General features: G+C 37.2%; 1 long non-coding RNA gene across 1 annotated transcript in view; it reads right to left on the reverse strand.

Annotated features, from left to right (window-relative positions):
* The window catches only part of LOC308396232, a 20,112-nt gene extending 4,623 nt beyond the window's left edge, over window positions 1-15,489 (reverse strand). Inside the window, exons 1-2 of the long non-coding RNA XR_013971536.1 lie at window positions 15,384-15,489; window positions 12,040-12,169 (exon numbers count right to left, since the gene is read on the reverse strand). This is a non-coding gene — a long non-coding RNA (uncharacterized lncRNA). The remainder of the gene's footprint in view (window positions 1-12,039; window positions 12,170-15,383) is intronic.
* Window positions 15,490-19,985: the final 4,496 nt, after the last annotated feature.

Below are 19,985 nucleotides of genomic sequence, written 5' to 3' on the forward strand. Positions count from 1 at the left end.
GGCAGGAATCGAACTTGCGATCCTCTGTTCCAAAGGCGTGTAGTCTATCCACTACGCTATCCAGCTGCTTATATATATGTGTATGTATGTGTATACATATATATATATATATATATATATATATATATATATATATATATATATATATATATATATATATATATATATATATATATATATATATACACACACACACACACACACACACACACACACACGTACATTCTGTCTGTAAACACCATAGTTTGAAAAATGTTTAATTAAATCTGATAAAATGTTCTAGGGATGTAGAGTGGTGTCATGTTAACGATTTAATTGGCTCACGTCCACCAAGATCTTCAAGGTCAACTCAGTGATTTATTAGGTGGAAATTGACAAAAAGCCTTATAAGTTATAACTATTATTCTTTTAAGTGTGCTGTGTATTGTCAGCATATAGAAGGTGTATAAAGATTTAAAACATCACGACACATTTGGCTTTCGACCCCTCCTTCAATCAATAAAGTAATTTGAAGGTCAAAGTGATAACAATGTTCTATAGAGCTATTTAAAATGACAATAGCTTTTCACACTACCATGTTGGCACTGGATACTTTGAGTATAGTTTATTCCGTAATTTTATAACGACCTTGTTATAACTGATTAAATATATATCAAGTATTTTTGAGACAAAACAAAATAAACTTATGATCAAAAACTTAAAATTCAACAAAAATCCACATCAATACAAAAAATAATTAGAATTATATCAAGTATGTTAAAATGGGTTTTAACAGGGCACATATTTTCTCTACACTTGTTTTTACTGCAGTCCAAACTTCTTAAAGTATATTGTTTAAAAAGAAGAAAACACAATAAACATTTACAAAATACAATATGATTCCCTTAAAAGTAAATACTCCCCAGAAAGTGAGCTGCCATGGTGGAGGTTTGTGCTCTCGGAGTGCTTCTTGTTATTTTAAGTAATGCAAAACAACAAGAACTTGTCACATACTACATTATCTCACCTTATCCGTCCTGTCTGAGTCACTCTAGCTGCTGTGGGAAAATTTCCACAAAAACATTTTTAACTGTGTGTTCATAGATATTGGAAATATTCTCACAGAGCTCAAATAGCTTATATTTAGCGCTGCATTATTTTTGAAATAATGCCTCTCTTACTAATTGAAGTCACAGATAAAGGCTTCCTAGTTTACCCAGGGGGCAACAAAAGGACATTTGATACCTCGGCCAAGTTATTGCAGTCAATAAAACATGTTGGCCAGAGGGCAAAGGCTTAGTGCCAATTAAAGCAACAGCTACTAGTTCAGCTTGGGCAATATGCACATGACACAAGTCAAGACTACAGTTCCACCATCACGAATTAACCCCCCGCCACGAGTATCCCTATCACCACCCCCCAGATTTCTCTTTATCCACATTGGTGTCTGTTCTCCACTGCACAGCCCATCCAATCAGGTGAGTGCTTTGGTTTGTGGCCAACATGCTCAAATTAGTCCTCTCTCACACTACAGTCACAGACTTCAGCTTTCATATTGACCTAACCTGACCTGACCCACAATTTCTGACAATAAATCTATGAGAGGTTTGAGGAGAAAGTACAGGTTCTAACTAAGACTTCTTCTTAAAGCAATAAAATAAAACTGACCATGGATAGAATAGGTATGAACTAAATGAATTATTCTATACACACAAAAAGCTAAAAGAGAAGAACAGTGACAGCCAAGCTTCTCATGTTAATGCGATGTCAGTTACAATTTAGCAGTTACACCACTGGTTAGTTACCCCTGAAGGCAAACAAAACCCCTGTCACACTGAGGGGTGACACTGGAGGCACGGTTATTAGTTATCTCTCATTCCTTTGTATTTCTGTCCTTTTAGTGTGCTACGCATAATGCCAGTCAGCTGATTAATCAGCTAGGACACGATTCGAGCAGAACATAATGAAACTGCAGAGATTATTGCACCAGCGTCTAAAACAAGAGAAAAAAACTACACAAAACAGACTTAAAATGCCATCAGAGATTTTTGAAAATGTACCCACAACTAGGATAGGGGCAGAATATAATCTCACAAAACAATGATAATTATGGTGTTTTGTGCTATTGGCTTGAACTGAAATAGTGTGATACAAGCAGATAATCACGCTTTTGACCTTGGAGCCTAGACTGAGATGAACTCATATATATATTAGGGGTGCAACGATACACAAAATTCACGGTTCGGTTCGAATTTTAATTTGTCATTTATTAAAATTATAAATATATATTTTAACTCAAAAGTACAGTTTTTAAATTTAACCCTAACCCTTGTGCGTGTTTTTTATTGTGACAGCGAATGCGCACCTGCGGACCACTTATGTGCAGCCCTGGTTATTTAGCTCATCATATTGCAGCCACAGAAATTCTTTTGTCCATGAAACCATGAAGCTGCACTTTCTTTTTGCCTTATAGTCTGATTTGTCATAACTTCTCCGTTTTGTGGTAAGCTTTTCTTTGGCTGTCACTTCTTCACCCTGACCTGTCTTATTTGGCTCAGCAGAACTGAAATGCTTTTACACACGCACTCACATAAGCTCAGCGATTCTCTGCGTGATCAACCTCTCACATGTTTAAGCTTGCTGCGGGAGATTTCACTTGTCATGTTTGCATAGTAAGCTAACGATTAATAAGACGATGTCAGAGGAATTGGTGCGCAAATTATCATCACTCACAGATCAGTGCTGTCGCTCTCTATACACAGTTCGCACGATTGCAAAGTGAAAGCAAAAAAACAAGCGCAAATTCAAACGCGACTTCAATATGTCACATATTGACAGTGGCTCACCGATGCCAATGACATAATTACCCAGCTACATTTCTGAAAGAATGCAAAAGCATTGACATATATTTTCCTTCCTACAATAGCCCGACGGGCAGGGAAGAGATAGATTTTGGTAGCCCGACTGAAAAAATCGCTAGCTTCGGGACGTCGGGCTAGCGATATTGCAAGCCCTGTATCTGATTGAGGAATCACTCATCTTTGGAAAAGAGAGTTTATTACAGAGAAATGGCTCTTTCCAAAATAAAAGCTATACTATCCGCTTCTTCTGGGCTATATTCTCAGCAGCATAAGGAGAATCATGTGCTAACAGCGGTCTAAATGACTCGGCTAAAGTTAGTAGCATGCTTGCTTTTTTTTTTTGTCTGCTTTCACTTGTCTTTGCACTAGGATGATGTCAGCGTAAATGTGCAGTCATATTCGTTGTGTTCCCACTAGTGCATTCAGGTTAATCTCGTTGAAATGACCTTAACGCCACAACACGGCAAATCTCCCTTAACGATCTACCGCCGATCGCTCGGTGCATGGGGCTAGACGGCCAACATGTTAACGAGCTAACTGCGCTAACACACTAGTTCACACCAATGTAATTGAGCATTGCATGGCACATCCAACATACTGTTTTACTTTAGTCCATGACTCGCTTACCTTCAGGGTCATACGTCACATGAAAACCAAAATAATTCCAAACGCCAGATCTGAATGAAGTTCAATTTGCCTGTTGCAAGCAGAGCTTAACTTCTGTCTCGCTAGCTTGCCCTGCGCTCTTCCTTCTGACTATGCTGTCTGTGTTGAGCGCTCAGTGGATCTGCGCTGGACAGTGCAGCCTAGGCGGAGTAGTCGAACACAGATTCACTGAGCGCTCAACACAGACAGCATCGTCAGAAGGAAAATTGATAAAATAAATTACAAATGTTGTATTGTTCATACATATGCGTACCGAACCGAAAGCACTGTATCGAACGGTTCAATATCGATACGAATATCGTTGCACCCCTAATATATATATATATATATATATATATATATATATATATATATATATATATATATATATATATATATATATATATATATATACACACACACACACACACACACACACGTACATTCTGTCTGTAAACACCATAGTTTGAAAAATGTTTAATTAAATCTGATAAAATGTTCTAGGGATGTAGAGTGGTGTCATGTTAACGATTTAATTGGCTCACGTCCACCAAGATCTTCAAGGTCAACTCAGTGATTTATTAGGTGGAAATTGACAAAAAGCCTTATAAGTTATAACTATTATTCTTTTAAGTGTGCTGTGTATTGTCAGCATATAGAAGGTGTATAAAGATTTAAAACATCACGACACATTTGGCTTTCGACCCCTCCTTCAATCAATAAAGTAATTTGAAGGTCAAAGTGATAACAATGTTCTATAGAGCTATTTAAAATGACAATAGCTTTTCACACTACCATGTTGGCACTGGATACTTTGAGTATAGTTTATTCCGTAATTTTATAACGACCTTGTTATAACTGATTAAATATATATCAAGTATTTTTGAGACAAAACAAAATAAACTTATGATCAAAAACTTAAAATTCAACAAAAATCCACATCAATACAAAAAATAATTAGAATTATATCAAGTATGTTAAAATGGGTTTTAACAGGGCACATATTTTCTCTACACTTGTTTTTACTGCAGTCCAAACTTCTTAAAGTATATTGTTTAAAAAGAAGAAAACACAATAAACATTTACAAAATACAATATGATTCCCTTAAAAGTAAATACTCCCCAGAAAGTGAGCTGCCATGGTGGAGGTTTGTGCTCTCGGAGTGCTTCTTGTTATTTTAAGTAATGCAAAACAACAAGAACTTGTCACATACTACATTATCTCACCTTATCCGTCCTGTCTGAGTCACTCTAGCTGCTGTGGGAAAATTTCCACAAAAACATTTTTAACTGTGTGTTCATAGATATTGGAAATATTCTCACAGAGCTCAAATAGCTTATATTTAGCGCTGCATTATTTTTGAAATAATGCCTCTCTTACTAATTGAAGTCACAGATAAAGGCTTCCTAGTTTACCCAGGGGGCAACAAAAGGACATTTGATACCTCGGCCAAGTTATTGCAGTCAATAAAACATGTTGGCCAGAGGGCAAAGGCTTAGTGCCAATTAAAGCAACAGCTACTAGTTCAGCTTGGGCAATATGCACATGACACAAGTCAAGACTACAGTTCCACCATCACGAATTAACCCCCCGCCACGAGTATCCCTATCACCACCCCCCAGATTTCTCTTTATCCACATTGGTGTCTGTTCTCCACTGCACAGCCCATCCAATCAGGTGAGTGCTTTGGTTTGTGGCCAACATGCTCAAATTAGTCCTCTCTCACACTACAGTCACAGACTTCAGCTTTCATATTGACCTAACCTGACCTGACCCACAATTTCTGACAATAAATCTATGAGAGGTTTGAGGAGAAAGTACAGGTTCTAACTAAGACTTCTTCTTAAAGCAATAAAATAAAACTGACCATGGATAGAATAGGTATGAACTAAATGAATTATTCTATACACACAAAAAGCTAAAAGAGAAGAACAGTGACAGCCAAGCTTCTCATGTTAATGCGATGTCAGTTACAATTTAGCAGTTACACCACTGGTTAGTTACCCCTGAAGGCAAACAAAACCCCTGTCACACTGAGGGGTGACACTGGAGGCACGGTTATTAGTTATCTCTCTTTCCTTTGTATTTCTGTCCTTTTAGTGTGCTACGCATAATGCCAGTCAGCTGATTAATCAGCTAGGACACGATTCGAGCAGAACATAATGAAACTGCAGAGATTATTGCACCAGCGTCTAAAACAAGAGAAAAAAACTACACAAAACAGACTTAAAATGCCATCAGAGATTTTTGAAAATGTACCCACAACTAGGATAGGGGCAGAATATAATCTCACAAAACAATGATAATTATGGTGTTTTGTGCTATTGGCTTGAACTGAAATAGTGTGATACAAGCAGATAATCACGCTTTTGACCTTGGAGCCTAGACTGAGATGAACTCAGCAGAGGTAAAGGGTGTTTGAAAAGCTCTACATTGGTACTCTGTGCAAACAATGCCCTTCCAGGAGGGTGTGTACGTGAGCTGAGGCACACAGAGAGAAAGATAGAGCTAGGAGGGGGAGGGAGAGAGGACGCCTGGACTCGAGGCTTTTGAAGGAAGGGTGCATTTGACACAGAGGGACTTAGGAGAAAGGGTAAAAAAAGACAATGAGTGTCAACACTTTCTTTCACCAGCAGATTCAATAAGGTAGACTCTGCACACTAGCTGAAAACCTCTTTTCTCTTGATCCCTTCTGCACTGCTCCTAACAGAACTGGCCTAAAACTCAGTAAAAACAAAAGTGCAAGTTATTTGCACCATTTAACACAAAGTAGCAGTCTTCCTTTTTTGCTGGTTTTAATGTTTCAGATAAAGCATTTTTTTCATTTGACATTTCTTCCAAACTGTCAAACTTTCAAAGTAAAAGCTATGTAGCAAAGGAACTGTGAATAGCCTTGACCCAAAAAAAACTGTAATCAACCAGTTTCAAAGGAAACAGGCAGTTTTAATGATAATGAGGGGTTTTTCTACACTTTTATTTTTATATAGTAAAAGAGAAAAACAGGGAGGGTGTGAAAGCAAAGTGAAAGGATTTTGTAAGCATTTAACAAATCAATAGCAAACATATCCCAGTAAGCCAGGATCTTACCTAAAGAGCATGACAATGTTTCATGTTCGATAAAACATAGAAAAAAAAAAAAAAATAAAATATATATATATATATATATATATATATATATATATATATATATATATATATATATATATATATATATATATATATATAACTTTAATATCCAATCACCTTACTCACCAATTCAGAGCAAGACATTTTTAGTAAAATTGTGCGAAATGTGACTTAAGAACTTATCTTCTTTAACATATATATATATATAAATTCGGAATAATATTTTAAGAATAATAGTTATAAATATACATTCTTGTACATTTTAATATTTTGTATTGTTTTGTGCAAAATAAAATAACTCTTCCTAATTTGACTGAACTCTATAAATAAAACAATGTGAGGCATTCTGTGGGGAAATTGTTTTCTCAGTAATCAAAGATTTGAGCTGATTAGGGAATAAAGCTACACGTCACTTTGTTTGTAAGAGGATTTTATCTTTGCCAAAGAAACAAACAGAAGTGTGCAAATACTTTGGCAAGTTCGCGTGTGACCAGGGAAAGATGTAAAGTACAGTTCATACAGGGACACACAACAGCAGGGATCAGTCTGACTGCACTTAAACATCCTTTCCTTTCACAAAGAATGGTCCAGTAAAATAAAATGAAGCACCTTTCGTTAGCATTTAGATCAGGTGTCCTCAAAGCACTTTAGGGAGGCCACACTGAAAAAATACACACACACCAAACACTGTTAGTGTTTTTTACGTGTTTGCTCAGAGCTACCTTGGTATATGTTTGCTGGTTTAGAGCTGTTTTAACCAGCAGTCTCCCCTATTACTTACACAGATATTCATATTGAAGAGAGATGCTCCTTCTTTTTTGATCTATGCTGCTATATTACAGCTCAAGAGCCGTACAAAGTGTTACCAACAGCTGCCTCTGGGTAAACTTTGAGATCTCTGGATTTGGCAAATTTGGCTTCTTATCATGAGTATTATTTTATGTACCATTTCATGAAGTTAGAAACCTCACTGAGCAAAATTTAATAAGTAAATATTAAAGGACAAAACTGGTTCTCAAATAATGGAGTTAGCTTTGGATCTCACAAGGACACAAATAACCTTTCAGAGTTTTTTTTTTTTCGAAGGATTGTTGCCATTTTAAAAGGGAAAAGATGCTATTTAATACAGGTTTTCTCCGTTCACTGCACTTTGTAAGAACAGATAAACATGGAACAAATATGGTTTAGAGCAAAGGAGGAAAACAAAAACAGTGTTGTCACTCAAACAAGATACACAAGTAGCTGTTTGCTTGCAAAGCTTTCAGGGCAATCTGGTGTCCAAGGACAACAGAGTTAATAAAAGCTATTTAAGAGAAACTGGGAGATTCTAGAAGCTTTAAATAAAAATAATGAAAACATGTGTCATAAGAGGATGAGTCAAGAGGCAGTGTATTATAAAAAATGTTTTTTATGTTTTACTTCCTATACTGTGACCTTGTGATATTATAAAGCTAGCATCACAACTCTAATCACGTTTTTAAGTTGTACGTTATTTAAAAGCTTCATCGATTTTCATGAATCATTCTGACATCAATGATCTGTTAAAAAGTCAAGATTCAAACGTCAGGTTTGATGAAATATTTGAACTTTATCCGCTGGGAGGATAAGATGACCTAACAGTTCGTCTACAGCACAGATAAGTGGACGTGCATCAGTCCATGCGCTAAGGGCACCATTAAGACAACAAACAATACTTACAACCCGTTCAGTCACACACACACACACACACACATATGCATGCACACATATCACAAGACTTTTATAGTCCAATCCAACGGCAATATATTCTTTGACGAGAAGTGCGTGCACATCCGTGTTACCAGCATATGCAGTAATCTGCTGCTAAGGTTACAGTATCTGTGATGCTCACCTAAACTGAAAGTCATGGTTTAATTTAATATTTTGCTTGTGACATGGCAGGTAAAATATAAGACTGCATATAAACAGAAGACAAAAAGTGAAAAGTCCCTGACAATAAAACACCAGAGCTACTATAGTCTGAGCTGCAAAGTTTAAAAGGTAATGAAGAATTTTTATATTTTAACAGTGAAAACAAATAATGACAATGACAATATTTCTCACATAATCACACACAAACTATTTTTTCCTAATATGAAATTAATGTGTCAGTCTGATAACTCTAATTCCATAAATATCACGTAATCATAATCATTACTGGACATGTCAGCTGTTTTGAAGCACCGAGCTTCACCATAGCAATGAATTAGGAGGGCAAACTGTTTGGTTAACCATTAGCAACCAATACCTAGCATGTTCCCATAAAAGGACACGTTTATTAGTCATAAAGGAGACGCAGATAATGCTGTGAAATGGGAGTTTCAAGTTCACACGAACACGGTCAGGTAGACTTGTGTCATCGGATCATTTGACCAACACAAATACAGTGCGAAATTACATCTATGGTACTATTAATAACACATCTATATAAAATTACCGCCTACAAATCTGCACAATGTAAATACAAAGCCTACATAATGACAAAAGACAGGTAGCGATGCAAATACATAACAAATATTGAAGTGCACCAGATTTGAAAGTAGGGTAGGCAGAGTATCAGGTTCAAGTGAAATATAGACCTCACTATTCAGAGTCATGTGAAAAACTGCACCTATACACCCTCACGGCTTCTATAGGAATTTTGAGGGTAAATCAGATGCACTTCTTTAATTGATCATCAGCAAGTGTGACCCCCTTTATAAAAAAGGAAGTTTTTGCAAGTTACTTGCCTATATCATTCAGGTGTTTGCTAACATCTCCATAAGGAAGACGTCCACAAGGAGTGGATGTCCCAGCAAATTCTCTCCAAGGTCAGACTGCACAATGCTCAAATAAACTGAAATTGAAAAATCTATAGCTCTATCTCTGATTCTATAGGACTCAGTTATCAAATGTTAAAGTTCATGACAGTACAATTAGAAAAACTCAACAAGCGACTCAACAAGTCGTAATGATTACCAGAGGAACGATTCTTCTCTATTAAATGAGCATAGGGGAACAGTTACCATTTGCAAAGTTGCATCTGAACAAACTACAACAGTTCTGGAACAAGGTCCTTTGGACAATGAGACAAAAGGAAATGTTTGGCTAAAATGAACAGCGCCACATTTGTCGAAAAAAAACAGCATATTAGCACAAGCACCTCATACCAGCTGTGAAGCATGTACATGAACTCCTCTGTATACCAAAGTATACTGGAGTCAAATACGATACCATTTGTCCAACACCTGCAGCTTGACTGAAACTGGGCCTTGCAACAGGAAACTGAGCCAAAACTTAGCAGCAATTCTACAACAAAATTATTAAAAAGGAAAAAGAAATCAAGGTGTTGCAAATGTCCCGACCTCAACCCAACTGAAATTCTGTGGCGGCACCCTAAGAGAGCACAAGGAAATGCCCAAAAACCTCAATGAACCGAATCAATGTTGTAAAGAAAAGTGTGTCAAAAATCCTCTTCAACACTGTGAGAGACAAAAGAAAATGTATTGTTCCATCAAGTTATTGCTGTTAAAGATGGCTCTACAAGCAACTGAATCATGGGGTGGACTTATTTTTCACAGGACTCTATGAGGTCCTCTCTTTTTCATCGACTGTATGTCAGGATTGTATGTTGGTTTGATGTTGCATGTCATAACTTGTTTGTTTGTTTGTGGTGGGGTTTTTGTAAACCCGTGCCAGTGTTTGCATTTCTCTGTGTCTGAACACTTCAGTGCTTGAAATGCTTAAAATGGGCGGCTAAAGAATCTAAGATAATTTTTTTAATGGTTATTACTTAATCATAATGAATTGGATGAAATGATCTTACTGACCTAAAACTTCTAAAAATTGCAGTGACTCCGGCCTGCTTTTTCATTTCCTTTTCTGCTTTTTATTGCGATCAAAGCCTTTGTAAGATTCCATGTGTACTTTTCCACAAATTGAACAATTAACCGACTTTATAGAAAATACCAGCATCGGCCTAAAAAGTTTCTTGGTCTGCATTGCCAACTGAAAAATCGCAGAATTCAAGAAGCAGTCCCAATGACAAAAAGTGAAGGAAAGAGGGACAGCAACTTAATATCTTTAAATAATAACAACTGAATATATAAAAACTTTATGTAAAAAAAAAAAAAAAAATCATGCTGGTTTTAAGGTTACATTTCCACATCAGCTAAGAGCTAGACGGTTTGTTATAAATAAACATGGTGATGAAATAGAAATCCCATCAGAAGAGGCACACAGGGAACAATAGGGGATTTTACTGTGAATGTCACCTTGACAACTGGGAGAGTTATATCTAGACAGTCAATGTGAAAGAAAGTGGTCGCAAAAACCTAAATACCAAACATTCACTCCTGAAGGGAAATCTGCTCTGTTCACTCAATATGTGGTCCATTAAAACTACAAGGATCTGCTGTTTGGAGATGCTGAAAAATGTTTTGCTCTTCAAGTTAGTCCCCACAACGATACTTAAGATCAGGAATTACAACTATTCTGCATAAAAAAAGTAAGTAGGAAAGTAAGCGATTCAAGACAGAAACGCTACTGGAAGAGCAAAAAGCAAGGCCAGAATAATTAATACAGACTGTAAAGTCTCATCAGGACTATCCAAAGTCCTAAGTCAGGCAGTAAAGCAGGATTACAACAATCCTAATTTTTTGAAAGATGTCATGATGCAAGTTGATTAGTCATACATTGAAGAAGGACCTTTGTAACTGAGAACCAATCCAATGTGCGATACATTCGGTGAGCTGCATTGCAAACATTGTATCAGAACCCATTGTATTAGAAACCAAGCAGCCAACAGGTCTCTGCACAACTTTTTGGGCTATTTTCAGAAAAAATGTGGTGCATTTGATAGCATGTTTTATTCTTAATCTATAATCCCTTCTCTGATCATTTAAACAAGCAAGAGACTATTGCAATATGCAATCATGGGTAATGATAGAGGCCAACTTTTTCAGTCATAAACACTGAATGGATGTTACACCTTAATACCCATCACACAAATTTATTTTTTAAATAATGGAAGTCTCACTTACATTCATCACATCTGACAGGACTTGAAACTACTGTGTGACATCTAATTTTTAGGGCTGTTTCAGAAGAACAAAGACACAAGCCTAAAGCGAAGTTTTAAGAACTGCTGTGACTGATTGGCAAAGATAAAATAATCAAGAGACTTGAATAGCTTGTGGCAGTTAATCGTGTCCTGCTTCAAGCACAAAGCAACATTATTATACAAACAAAACATCCTTTCATTGACTTCAATCATGCTGACAAGTACCAGGAGTGGATGAAAATAAACAGATCATGTCTTTGCTGCTTACATTAATCAGCCCACTAAATACAACAGGACAGCTTGCTAGAATGCTAATAACAGCAGACAAGCTCATGAGTACTCAATATAAAACCATGAAAAATACTCACCGGGGTGCTGCTGTAGCAGTTTTCTTAGCATTTGATTTTTTGTGTGCAGTGGGTAAAGGTTCCTTTATTGTTTCCTGATCAAATGACTTGCTTTCTCATGCTACTGCTGGTTTACCGGCCGGCTTCTGTCCTGTCAGTAAGAAAGAAAGCAACAGTGAGGCAGGGTGGAGGTGGGGCTGCAGGAGCAATGAGAGGGAGGAGGAGGAGGGACGTCCAGGCAAAAGCGGTGCTGGTTTACTATGCTGTGCGCCTGAGCCACAAAGGGCAGATAAAGGCAACTTACAAGAAGGAAAGGACACAAGTCTGTCAGTTACCACATGTTTCGGTTATCGTGATAAGGCGTGACAGAACTTCCCTTTTCCTCATGTACACAATGATTTGCATCATTCAAATACCACAGAGATCCAGGCTTTAGCCTTAACTGTATTATCCCAATTAGATTTAATCGTATAGCTGGAGAAACAATGACAAGTTTCCTAACACAGCAGGTAACGGATTTATAGCTAGTGATCAGTCATTGATTATTCACTATCTTATAATTAATCTATGGACATAGATTTAATCTTACAGTTTGAAAATAATTACTAGTAAAAGGTTAATTGTAGCAAATGTTTACATATAGCTCATCAGCAGTGGTGTGTGTACAGAACCTAATGTAACGTGCAGCTCACCGGATAACACAGGCCTCCACTTGTTTTTTAAATGAGGCTTAACTTAATCATGTGAACAAAACACAGTGTATCAGTTCAGACAGAACATCAGAAAAAGAACGCTTTTTATTAAAGTCCATGCCTCCAAAAAACACTTCTAACCGGTTTTGGTCATTTTTTTCTCCACTTAGTCTAAAATAGCAGCAAGACTGCCACAGTCATGATATCATAGAAAATGAATAAATATTCAATGAGATCACATAAAATGTCCTTCAAAAAGCATGGAGGAAGAAATTCCTTCGCTGTGCTGAATACATTTTTAAAGGAGCAACGTCTACATTAAACATTCTTGTTTACTGACTGAAGGAAAGAAAACACTGTAAAATGAGAACTTTAGGTAGCATTTAAGATAATAAAAATTGAAATCTAACACCATGTAGAAGTTTCTAAGAAAAAAAATATCTCAAAAGAAATAAAAGGAAAAAAACACCCTAGTCTCACAAATTTGGGACTAGAAGCATGAATAAAGTCAAACTTAATAATAAATAATAATGGATTGCATTTTATATAGCGCTTTTCAGGACCCCTCAAAGCGCTTTACAATACCACTATTCATTCACTCTCACATTCACAGACTGGTGAAGGAAAGCTACAGTTGTAGCCACAGCTGCCCTGGGGTAGACTGACAGAGGCGAGGCTGCCATATCGCGGTAGGTGAAGTGTCTTGCCCAAGGACACAACGACCGAGACTGTCCGAGCCGGGGCTCGAACCGGCAACCTTCCGATTACAAGACGAACACCCAACTCTTGAGCCACGATCGCCCATAACTTATAAGTATTGATTAAAAGTGAAATGAGTGACCCAAAAACAGCAGTTTTTCTACTGTCATATCAGTATGAGATGGACTACTTGATTATTGATCAGTTATTGATCAGTATTATCCATTTTCATTTTATAAAGAGAAACAAAAGTCCTTAAATGTTATAAACCCAATGCTGCACGCTTACTCAGACAAACTTTTTAGTTACAACTTTGGATTTTAGCAATTACGACAACAGGATAATGAGGATAAAACTATTTTGGATTCACTGTGAAACTCCAGTGGAACCCAAAAAGGTTTGTGGATTGATTGTTAGTGGTTGTCTGCAGCTTTTGGAAGGTCTCTCATTTCTGTTCAGGAACTCCAACTAGTCTGAGCCTAAATCCCCACAAGACACCTCTGTTCCCCCACCACCGTCGCCTAACTTTTAAAAACTTTTTAAGTTATTGTTCATTTAGATTATATTCTGAATTTACAACAAACAGTTCTGTAAATCCATTAATTTTTTTAACGAAAGGAATTTTAGTCCTAAAAATAAAAATCATTGTTATAACTGCGAAATTTTGAGAAATGTTGCCATATTTGAGCAGCCTTAGTTTAAAAACTGTATTATTGATAATGCCACCCTAAAGTGAAACTCAATCAAATACACACAGGCAAACAGATTCAACTTACCAGACAAAATCTGTGAAGTTTACTGGCTTATTTATTTTAAGTAAGGAAAGAACAAAGCATCATTTTTCCTACCTCTGGTAAACGCTAAATATATTACCTTGTACCTTGAGGAGGTCAAGCTGGTGTTTGTATACCTGCGTGATTACTTATATAGCCTGAGGTGTCCACAGCTCCACTAGACTATTATAAAACCAAGTCCAATTTATCTGAACAACCACGAGAAAAAACAACTTAAGAAAGAGCCTAATCTTTGTAAAAATGCATAACGTAATCAATTCATTCCAATTAATAAACAAGAAACATGTGAAATAGCTCCCAAACAGTAATTTTAGCATTTCAAATATATATCTTTGTTAAAGTTTTTCAATAATAGGTGAACAGTAAAACACGGGTTAATTATTCTTTCCCCTTGGTTGTGTTACATATTCCTGAGCTACAACAAGCTTAGATTTAACAGTGTTTACTATTCTGCCTTTGTGTTGTCACTGCTTTACATCTCGGGCAGCACACAGTGAATGCAGGGCATTTTGTACACAAAGGTGTCATTCATATCCCACCGGTTTGTGTATGTACACAGGGTGCACCTTCTGTGAGTCACTGCTGCCTGACTCTGTAGTAATGTTATCATGTGCAAGCCTACAGGAGCCATTGTTAACTTCAAGACTACATCCTGTAAGAAGGGGAGACTGAAGGACTGCTGAGCCCACAGGTGCTATATCACAGGAAGTGATAAGGGAAAAAATGGCTATTGTACTGAAAGGAGCAAAACCCCCATTTTATATAGTAAGAAAACTACTAATTATCCTAATGTCTTAATGGGCTAACAGTTGACCAGTAATCCTGTCACCTATAGTCATTATTATGGATAACATAAATATCAGAACCCCAGAGAAGTCAAGCATGTCAGTAGTTTATTTATTTATTACTCTCAGTTTTATTTAGGTTTGACCAAAGTGTCACTAAACTCATATTTTAAGTTATTCAGATTATTAAAAGATTAAAAACATGACACCATGAACACCGCAGCATCAACACATCCACCCACAGAGGAGTCGCCCACCCTCCCGCAGCGTTACGGAAATATCCTTTCGCCACCTTTGGACAGTGCAGAAACAAACACCGAGGCGACATGTGAGCGACAAAAGTGTGTGCGAAATGTCAGCGAGATGGTGAAGAAAAAGAAAAAAGTTAAACTTACGTGTTTATTTCATGTGTATCTGTTCAAGGTCGTGGTCGGCGCTGAAGTTTCCCTCAGCAAACTTGAGGCTCAGCTGAACGGCTGGTCGTTCCCTTTGGTCAGCTTGAGAGTGAGGCATCGTGGGACATGTAGTTTTTCCAATGACGCGCTATATTCCCAATTTAAAAAAAAACTTAGAAATTTTACAAGCTGCTGATCAATTCATTGATTTGTTTTGGGGTCTGTATGTCTATTTGCATGTCTGTCCGTTTGTGTGATTATCTGCAAAATTACACCAGGCTAAATTTCATGAAATTTGGAGAAGTGCAAGGTCGGCAAAAGAAGAACACATTTGGAGTGAACCCAGATCAGTTTCCTTGAAATTGCAAAAACAGTCTGTGGGGTAGAAATGGGCGGATCAATCCAAATATCTTAGTATCCATACTAACACTTGTATCAGTATTAGATCAATACTTGCACAAAAGGATCAATACTTTGTTTCCACCCTCTAAGTTCAGTATTTAACTCCTTATAATCTGTTAAATAAATGCTTTTATTTTGGAATTGAAAAAAATATATAAAAATAAAAATATATGGTATCAAATCAGTATAAAAATTTGGACAGAGAAGTGTTAAAAAACAAGAAAAAATAATAACTCAATCACATCCTACAGTAAAAATAAAAGACTATAGTATTTCGTTGACCATTCAACCCCAGAGAAACATCCAAACACTTTCATTTCCCCTGGTGTCATCTTTTGCATCTTTTAAATGACAGGATAGCATGTGCAAATTGATTCTGTTGAACCAACTCGTCACATGAAAAGTATTTCAAGCCAGAGAAATCACATCACACCCTGTGGATATTTTTAGGCATCCTATCTGACGCTGTCTGAGCTTCCACAGGGTGTGACAGACAGGTAACAAACTTTCACTGTTGAATTAGATTACAAAAAGCTGTGAATGCAACGAGATGCTCCTCTAATAGGTAAATACATTTTAGCATTTATTTGACACTTGGAATAAACACATTTCAGATTTTTTTGATTTGCATGTCTCCTGCGTAACCACCTCTATTAGCGACAGCAACCTCTCTCTGTCTGATACCTGTCGTGTTGTTATTATGGAAGGGATGTCTGTAGCAGCTATATGTTATTTTAAGCTGCCTCTGTTATTTTATCTACGTCTTGCCAAGCTATAAAGGACTCCAACATGTGAGCAAATGCCGACCTATTTTAACCCTGAAAGCAAACACGGAGTGGATGTGATCACATGACCGATGCCGATTGTCTGAGTCTCTGTCTACCTCTAGTGGTGACACACTGAATCTGCCAAAAGATTTAAATTGTCTGTTTAATTCAGTGTTCAGTTACTTATGAGTTAACTTTTGTTTGAGGTGAAACAGCTCCCAATTTTAGACGGATTTATAACTTAGCTGGAAGATTCTGTCAGATTTGCGATACCAGCTAAGTTTCTGAATGGAGTTATTTTGTTTAAGACAAAATAGACAAGTGATCACAGTTCCATCATGACAAGTGAGTAAGCATTTGTCATTAGGCTTCATAAAAGGGGAGTACGTGAGCCAGCGTTGAGTGTGAGTTATTTTGTAAAATGATATTTTTAAAAGTCAACCTCATAGGAAGTTTTTCTGACTACATTTGTTACATTAACTTTTACAGTTTTCTAACACTAAAATTGTATTTTATACTCAAAGTACTAGGACATCTCTTACAGTACTCTTCTGTGCCTTTGCTCCATAACTTTTCCAAGTGGACAGCCACCACTCGAGTGTGCGTCTTCCATTTGTTAGAGATGATTAATAATTTACCACAGTCTCCATCAGTGCCGTCAGTTTGTGGTCTGCGCCAGGCCACTTCCTCTCCCGAGGACAATAGGCCCATTTCCTGTGGGCTGTGAAACAGGCGAGTATTGTAAAGCAGAGACATCATATCACTGTGTTTTGCCCTTGAAATGAAAGACAGACTTGGCTGTGTAGTCTGATTCATGACATGTTTGGTAGGAGGTTACTGGGTAAGTCTGGGGCCAAGACGACAGACATAACTGCAGACGATTCTTTGACCTGTGTGTACGCAATGTTAAAAAAGGAAACATATTTAGTGGGCTGTGTCTGGCATTATGTGGGGCATTTTATATCACCTGTGTCACATTACAAAAGCAGACACATGAGCTTACTGAGTGTAACCGCACAGCCTCTTTAATGTTTCTACAGGAAAGCGTTACAAAAGAAAAGGCATCAAAAGCTGAAAGTTGGATCAGTGCTAAAACAAAAGTGTTTTGACAGACACAGCATGAGCTGCAGTCCCACATGGATCCCACTCTTTTAATTCCTGGCTAATTTTCAAAATAAAGAGCCTGCTGTGTTCTAGACAAAGGCACCATTCATGTCACTGCAGCCCCCGTGTCCAACATCCAGGGACATCTTAGAAAGCCAAAGTTAAAGGCTTGCAAAATAAAAGTTAAAGTCATACTTGTGACAGTAAAATCCAGAATCAGACAGCAAGTTGAAGTCACTGTTCCATTCAGTGAGCAATCTCATACTCATCAAGCCCCCCGAGCAGCTCGTGAAAAGCCAAGAGTGTCAATTGGGCCTGAAGCTATTTTTAAAGAGTGGACTGTCGGCCCTCACATTCACTCCGACAAATATAATGGCCTATATAATCAGCAGTGGCCTGATCTCCCTCTGCTGCTGTCTCTTTCTTTGTTGGAGGCACAGATGATAACTGTCACTGTGGTCACATAAGGGAGAGCCATGACAATACAGCCCGAGGCAGGACTGAGAACTCAGCCTGACCTCTATGAGTCCATCCAGTCTGAGTGTTTCATATCGACAGTTAGAGGAGCGTCTGCTCATAGCCAGTGTGCTGCATTGTTTTTAATATGTATTCACCAGAAATCTCATTTTCCCATTATTTACATTTATATATACTAGCACATGATCATCCTACAGGATTGTTGGCTTGTTTGCGCTTCTGGCCGTGAAATTAAAGCAATACAGTGCTTCTATTAGGCTTGGACATGCATAAATGCAATAAATAAACACATTAAAAATGGTTACATTTAGCCAAATACTCTGTGGTTGCTGGGCAACACATCACAATAACCCACCCACAATATCTCTTATAGATAAGAGCCTTAAATACGACCTAAGATATGTCAAGTTTGGCTGCTCAGTTCCTGATTGTGTAGGAGGACATGCACAGCACAACAAACAAATACAGAGACAGACAGTCAGGCAGAGATTTCAAGATAACCTGGACAAAAAAATATATATATATATACTTTAAACCTTAGTAGCCCAGAGGACTGGAAAGTTTTTGCCTGATTAGACAATTGGTATGACAGTAAACAGGGAAACAGGCATTGAGAGCTGTATTTGATTATCAGTGGAGTTGATTCCTTGAGGTTAAATGTCTAAATTAATTAAGTCGTTTAAATTCTTAATTTTTGCTAAAACATTTTGGACGCTTGTCTTGAAAAAATAAATATTTTTATGTCTGCTCCACACCAATTAATGATGTCTTTATTTATGTCACTCACTATTTCCTTTTGTAAATTTTTGAGTATATGGAGCTCAGAACATTATTATTTTTCCCACTTTGTTTTATTTTCATATACCTCTTCAAATTTTTATTATTAATGCATACTATCTATACTGTAGATATTATAATTTACCTTGTACAGATGGATTCTTAAAAAAAAAACACTGCAATTAGCTAAATGTGACCTAGTTTTTGGTTGGTTTGTTTGTTTGTTGGTTGGTGTGGGGGGGCTTCCTCTTCTCCTCATCATGTTCATGAGGGTAGATAAGGTGGGTAGATATGAAAACATTAGTGTATAGTACATCTTCACTGAGTTTTGTCACTGTTGAGATTTTTAATTTCAAAAAAAAAATTAAGCATTTAAAAACTCAAAATAGAATTTTAGCTTCTGATTTCAAAACCTCTTTCTACTGAACATGTATTCATTCTGATGTAGTCTTGCTTCTCTTTCTGCCACTTCCCACATAGAGCTTAAAATAATGATGAAAACTCCACTGTGTCAAATGCGCATGACGCAGACACACATAATCAACATTATCAGTATCTCTGTCAACTGAGTGAGTATCGCTTCCCGACTGCTGTGACTCATTCTTTGGTCTGGTTTCGTGTTGTAACCGTAAGGTGTGGTCGATCGTCATACAGGTGAAAGACATGGCTGTTAGCGCTCGATTTCACAGTAGTCACTACAAGAAATAGAACATAAAACACACTTAAACAGGCTGCAATACATATATGTGGTGCTGTACACATTTTGTATACCGTGCTTTACAAAATCGAAAGTATTTTTTAATCGGTGTCAGTCAGTGTCCCTTCAAATAAAAGAATGAAGTTGACTTTGAAATATTCGCTGTTGTATCAAAGAGCAAAACAGTGACAATCTACGCACCGTAGCAACGGTACAATAAAGACAGAAGTAAACTTTTTAAACCGAACTAAACTGTTCAACTTCACAGTTTATTGTAGTGCCTAGCCATAAAATTCCCTCCCATTGTGGACGATGTGGGTGGAGTCTTCGAGGAGGCGGAGTCAGGGTGAGGTAACGCTCCTTTTACTCATTTTTTTT

This window comes from Rhamphochromis sp. 'chilingali' (assembly GCF_963969265.1).
Source record: "Rhamphochromis sp. 'chilingali' genome assembly, chromosome: 4".
In the NCBI taxonomy this organism is placed as follows: Eukaryota; Metazoa; Chordata; class Actinopteri; order Cichliformes; family Cichlidae; genus Rhamphochromis; species Rhamphochromis sp. 'chilingali'.